Genomic DNA, 6295 nt, shown 5'->3' with positions numbered 1-6295 from the left:
GAGGGGCGGAGAGCCGACCTGAGGACTGGCGCCCGCGGGAAGACACCTCAGTGGCAGCTTTTCTTGCTGGCTGCCTCTTGGAAAGGTGGGTGGCTGCTGCCCTTCTCAGGCCACTGTGGGTACTGCATGCACCAAGTCCGGCTACAGGAGGCATCAGAGCTGTTTTGGAGCACCTTGGAGGGAGGTTGAGGTCTGGCGAGAAGACGGAGGCCCAGTGGAGAGGCCAAGGCCTGACAGGAAGGCCTCTCCACCCACCTTCCCATCCGGATCCGTATCTCGGTCCCTCCTTGGGGCTTTTTCTTTTACAGAACTCATTTAGAGCCTGACCTGGTCACTGTAGGGTCAGCCTTGCAGCCCATCCCTGTGTGGCCCTAGCCCTACAGTGACTGAACTGGTACCTCAGCCCCCTTGAGTCCTGTGCCTCATGGACCCAGAACCCCGGGCAAGTAGCTTACCCTCCCTGTGACTCCATTCTTCGAGCTTCCAACGGCTGGTCTCGGGTGTCTGCACCTCTGTGGCGGCACCAAAGGCCCACAGGGCAGGAGCCTGGGAACTGGGTCAGCTGAGTCTGACAGCGCAGGCCCCTTCTTCCTGGCCTCAGGCCTCTAGCCTGGCTTCGCCTCCCCCCCCCCAAACATGCCCACTATAATCCGTGTGAGCAGGCTCTGCGGAGGGCCCCAGCATCCTTGATTCATAAACAAAGACCCTCAGTGTAAAAAGTGTATTTGACCTAGAGACTGGGGTCTTTGCACGTGCTGCCTCCCTGCCTGGGACTCTTTCCCAGAAAATATCTTGGGTTGCTGCCTTTGTCCTTCATATCCTCTCCCCGCAGACACTTTCCCAACCAGGCCATCTCTGACCGATCTGTGAAGACAGGACAGTATGTACACCTCACCTACCAGCCTGCATGGCTGTGTAGTGGGTGGGATTGTGCCCCCTTCAAGTATGTCTAATTCTAATCCCTCTACCTGTGGGGTTATTCAGGTTAAGATGAGGTTGTAGTGGATGAGGCTCGGCCCCAGCTTAATGACAAATGTCCTTGGAATGGGAGGGGCCAGACACGGGGAGGTGCCTATGAGGAGACCCAGGCAGAGGCCGCAGTGATGTGACCACAAGCCAAAGGACTCCGAGCCTCCTGGAGCTGACAAAGGCAGGAAGGGAGTTTCCACACACTGAAGCCTCTGGAAGTAAAGGGCCCAGGACCCCTGGCTGCTCTCCCAGGTGTGCTGCTCACTCACGGACACGAGCCGTTAGCAGGCCCTCCTGTGTTCCTAGCATCACTCACTTCCACATCTACGGGGCTATGCATGCTCCCTGGGGCAGGGCTGTCATAGGCTCTAGACGCATGGTGTTGGCAGGCACACCTCTGTCCTTGCCTGGTCTCTAAAGCTAAGGGCCACCAGGAACCACTTGGCTCAAGGCAGGCTTGGAAGAGGGCTGGGGCAGAGCCTGGACTTTTCCTGCATGTCCTGTGCTCTTTGAGATGTGTCTAAAAGAACATCCTCCATATGGCCACCTAGATCCTGTCTTCAACTTCTCCATGAAGCCTAGAGTAGTTGAATTGATGACTGCTGGGTTCAAGTGAGAGACCCTGTCTTAATAAATGAGGTAGAGAGTGATTACAGAGGGTGTGCGATATCAACCCCTGGCCTCCACCTGGACTTGCACATGTACACGTGTGCCCACACACATGCAAACACACCCATTGATGTGAGAGATTGAACTGATTAACCCTTCCAGAGCTCATCTTTAACTACAAAGAACATTTATTGAGGCATACCATGTGTTAGCCTTAAACACACTCTGATCCATTTAAAATGACTGGAATCATTCAGAATGTTCTTTTACTGCAGCACAATTAGAGACTTCTAACAAAATTATGCCCTCACAATTTCCAGATACTTGAAATTAATGTTCTTTTTAAGTGACCTACATGTTGAAGAAGAAAGCACAGGAAACATTAGAAAAAATTTTGAAGTACATTTTATTGAAAATGCAAAACATCAAAATTTGTGAGATACACCTACATCAGTAGCTGGAGAACTGTTTTTTCTTTGTTTAAAAACAGGATCTTGCATGCTGCTCAGGCTGGCCTTGAACTCATGATCCTTCTGCCCTTAGCCTCACAAGTACCAAAATTACAGGTGTGGGTCACCATGTCTGGCTCCTCTAGGGAAATTTATAGCATCAAATACTTGAATTATAAAAGAAGACAGGTTTGAAATCAGTGATCTATATTACCATCTTTAAATATTAGATAATTGGACTGGAGAGATGGCTTAGTGGTTAAGTGCTTGCCTGTGAAGCCTAAGGACCCCGGTTTGAGGCCTGATTCCCCAGAACCCACGTTAGCCAGATGCACAAGGGGGCGCACGCGTCTGGAGTTCGTTTGTAGTGGCTGGAGGCCCTGGCGCGCCCATTCTCTCTATCTGTCTCTTTCTCTCTGTGTGTCTCTCGCTCTCAAATAAATAAACAAAAAAATTTTTAAAAGATTAGGTAATTATTACAAAAAAGCCAAAGTAAATAGAAGAAATATTGTAACACATCAATGGAAGTTAATACAGTAGGACATAAATCCACCATAGAAAAGATCAATAAAGCAGCAAAGTTATTGTTTGGCAAGATCAATAACGCTGATTATACAAGACTGGTCAAAAAAGAAAGAGGTAAAACTCAAATGACCAATATCGGGAACAAGAGAGGGCTGTCACTATAGATCATCTGGATATTAAAATGATAGGGAACTTTGCCAATAGGTTCAACAATTTATATTAAATGGTCAGGTTGCTAGAAATATGCAGATCATCGAAGCTGTCACAGAACAAATGGAATACCCAAGTAGCACTGTCTCTGTCGAAGAAAATGTTTCTTTTCACTCTGTGTACATGTGTGTGTGCGCGCGCGCGTGCGCGTGTGGTGTGCGCATGTGTAGCTCTACCTGTGCCACATGACTGGTTGTAGCAGGGGTCTCTCACCTGTGGTGGTCACAGTAAACTATGCAGTGTCCTGTTCCATCACTCTTCTGCCTGGTCTTGTTTTGAGCCAGATTCTTTTTTCTTTTTGTTGTTATTGTTGTTTGTGTTTTACTGACTCCAGAGCCTGTGGGGCCCTGACAATTCTCTAGTCTCTGCTCCTCTGTGGGACTGGAATTATAGACGTACGTGACCATGCCCAGCTATTTTACATGGGATCTGGAGATTTGAACTCAGGCTCTCTTAGGATCTCAAGCTTGCACAGGAAGCACACCTTTATATATCTATATATTTTTATCAACAACTTCTAGACTTATAGACAATAAGCCATGATATTTCCCTCCCCTCCCCCATCTTCCCCTTCCTAACCCTGCTCTCCATCAATTAGTCTTTTAATTTGATGTCATCATCTTTTTCTCCTATTATGAGCATCTTGTGTAGGTATTGCTAGGCACTTCAAGGTTATGGATATTGAGGCCAATTTCTGTCTGGACAGTTGCATTGTAAGAAAGTGGTACCTTTCCTTTGGCTCTTATATTCTTTCTGCCACCTCTTCTGCAGTGGACCCTGAGCATTGGAGGGTGTGATAGAGATGTTTCCGTGCTGGACACTCCTCTGTCACTTCTCAGCACTATGTTGCCTTTTGGGTCATTCTGGGGGTCATCACCATCTTCTCTAACCAGAAGTGAGAGTGGCCTTAATATATGAATATGAACATTAAGTGTAGTTCTTTCAGGACAATTTGGTGAGCATAATATATACATTTATCCAGACAAGAGCAAGCTTTATACACCTAAGGCTCATGACCTCCCCTGCCATAGGCTTTTGATTTGGTTTTCAGTAGCAGGCATGTATTCCCTCACATAGAGTAGACCTTCAGTCCAATTAGAGAGCAGTTGGTTTTCCCCAGAGCAGACATGCCACTATTGCACTTGTTTGGTGATTTGGCCTGTCTGGCCAAACTTGAGGCTTCCAGTGTCCACTGTTTTCACCTCTGATGGCTTCTGTCTCCCACAAGGCTGCATACAGTGCAGCTTTTTCCAGATTTCAGTTGGCTGGTCTACAGGGATAAGGTTTTCCGTTCAGCACCAGCTTGAGGCCTCAGTGACTTTGCCGCTCAGGCATGTGAAGTCTTCAGCAATAGGGTCTTACCATCTGTTTCTCATGGGAAACCAAGAGCCTTGGCAATAGCCTGTAATGTTTTAGAGGCAACAGGGACCTCCCTGGCCAACATCCCACCCCTGGCACTGAAAATTTTCTAGTAACAATCTATGGCTTCTGGATGTACCATTATTTTTAAAAGTAGGTTTTCATATGTCTTATTTAGAATATCTTGAAGTTTGTCTGATCCTTCCTGCTGCCCTTCTTTTACACAATCTCTTCCTCTGGCTTATCTTAGGCCTTTCCCCTCCCTGTAATCTGTTCTTCTACTTACATATATATAATACCATCCCCTTACGTCCTTCCCTCTTCTCCCTCCCTTATAGCCTTTTTCTAGCTTACTGGCCTCTGTTACTGATAGTTGGTTCCAGCTCACACACAAGTATACACATTTGTAGCTAGGATCCACATATGAGATAGAACATGTGACATTTGGCTTTCTGGGTCTGGGTTACCTCACTTACAATAACCCTTTCCAGATCCATCCATTTCCCTGCAAATTTCATAATTTCATTTTCCTTTACCACTGAATAGAACTCGATTGTATAAATGTACACATATTTATTATCCATTTATCTGTGGAGGGACATCTAGGCTGGTTCCATTTTCTAGCCATTGTGAATAGAGCAGCAATAAACATGGTTGTGCAAGTATCTTTAAGGTAGTGAGAAGAGTCATTAGGATATATGCCTAGGAATGCTATAACTGGATCATATGGCAAATCTATTTTTAGCTGTCTCAAGAGCCCCCACACTGATTTCCACAATAGTTGTGCCAGATTACATTCCTACCAACACTGTAGAAGGGTTCCCCTTTTTCTGCATCCTTGCCAACATTTATTGTCACTTGTTTACTTGATGGTAGCCCTTCTGACAAAAGTGAGATGGACTCTCAAAGTAGTTTTTATTTGCATTTCCCTGATGGCTAAGGATGTACAACACTTTTTTATATGTTTATTTGCCATCTCTATTTATTTCAATGAGAACTCTCTATTTAGTTCCATAGCCCCCCCCCCTTTTGTTTTTTCAAGGTAGGGTCTCACTCTAGCCCAGGCTGACTTGGAATTCACTGTGGAGTCTCAGGGTGGCCTCGAACTCACTGCAATCCTCCTACTTCTGCCTCCTGAATGCTGGGAATAAATGCATGTGCCACCACGCCTGGCTCATAGCCCATTTTTAAAATTGGGTTGTTTGATTTCTTATTGTTCTGTTTTTTGAGTTCTTTGTATATTCTGGATATTAATCCTCTGTCAGATGTGTAGCTGGCGAAGATTTTTCTCCCAATCTGTAGGTTGTCTCTTTGCTCTATTCACAGTGTCCTTTGCTGTACAAAAGCTTTGTAATTTCATGAGATACCAGTGGTTGATTAGTGGTTTTATTTCCTGAGAAATTGGGATATATTTAGAAAGTCATTGCCTATGCCAATATGTTCAAGGGTTTCCCCTACCTTTTCCTCTAGCAATTTCAGAGTTTCAGTTCTGATATTAAGGTCCCTGGTCAACTTGGATTTGATTCTTATGCATGACGAAAGACAAGGATTTATTTTCATCCTTCTACATATAGATACTCAGTTTCCCCAGCACAACCTGTTGAAAAGACTATTTTTTCTCCAAAGAATATTTTTGTCAAAAATCAGGTAGCTGTAGCTGCCTGGATTAACATCTGTGTCCTCTATTCTGTTCCACTGATCTACATGTCTGTCTTTGTGCCAATACCATGCTGTTTTTGTTACTATGGCTTTATAATATAGACTAAAATCAGGTATGGTGGTACCACCAGGCTTATTTTTTGTGCTCAAAATTGCTTTGGCTATTCAAGGTTTTTTTTTTTTTTTTTTTTTTTTTTTTTTTTTTTGTGCTTCCAAATGTATTTTAGGATTGTTTTTTCTGTTTCTGTGAAGAATGCCATTGGAATTTTAATGGTGATTGCATTAAATGTATAGATTGCTTTTGGTAAGATTGACATTTTCACAATATTCATTCTTCCAATCCAAGAACATAGGATGTCTTTCCATTTCCTTATGTCTTCTGCAATTTCTTGCTTGAGTGTTTTAAAGTTCTCATTGTAGAGATCCTTCACTTCCTTGGTTGAGTAGAAATAGAATTCTTCAGGCAGATGAACACATTTCTGAAGAGAAAGCTTCGGGCCCTGAAGACATTGCTG

Source organism: Jaculus jaculus, chromosome 5 (assembly GCF_020740685.1).
Source record: "Jaculus jaculus isolate mJacJac1 chromosome 5, mJacJac1.mat.Y.cur, whole genome shotgun sequence".
NCBI lineage: Eukaryota > Metazoa > Chordata > Mammalia > Rodentia > Dipodidae > Jaculus > Jaculus jaculus.
Note: the sequence above shows the minus strand (reverse complement) of the source record.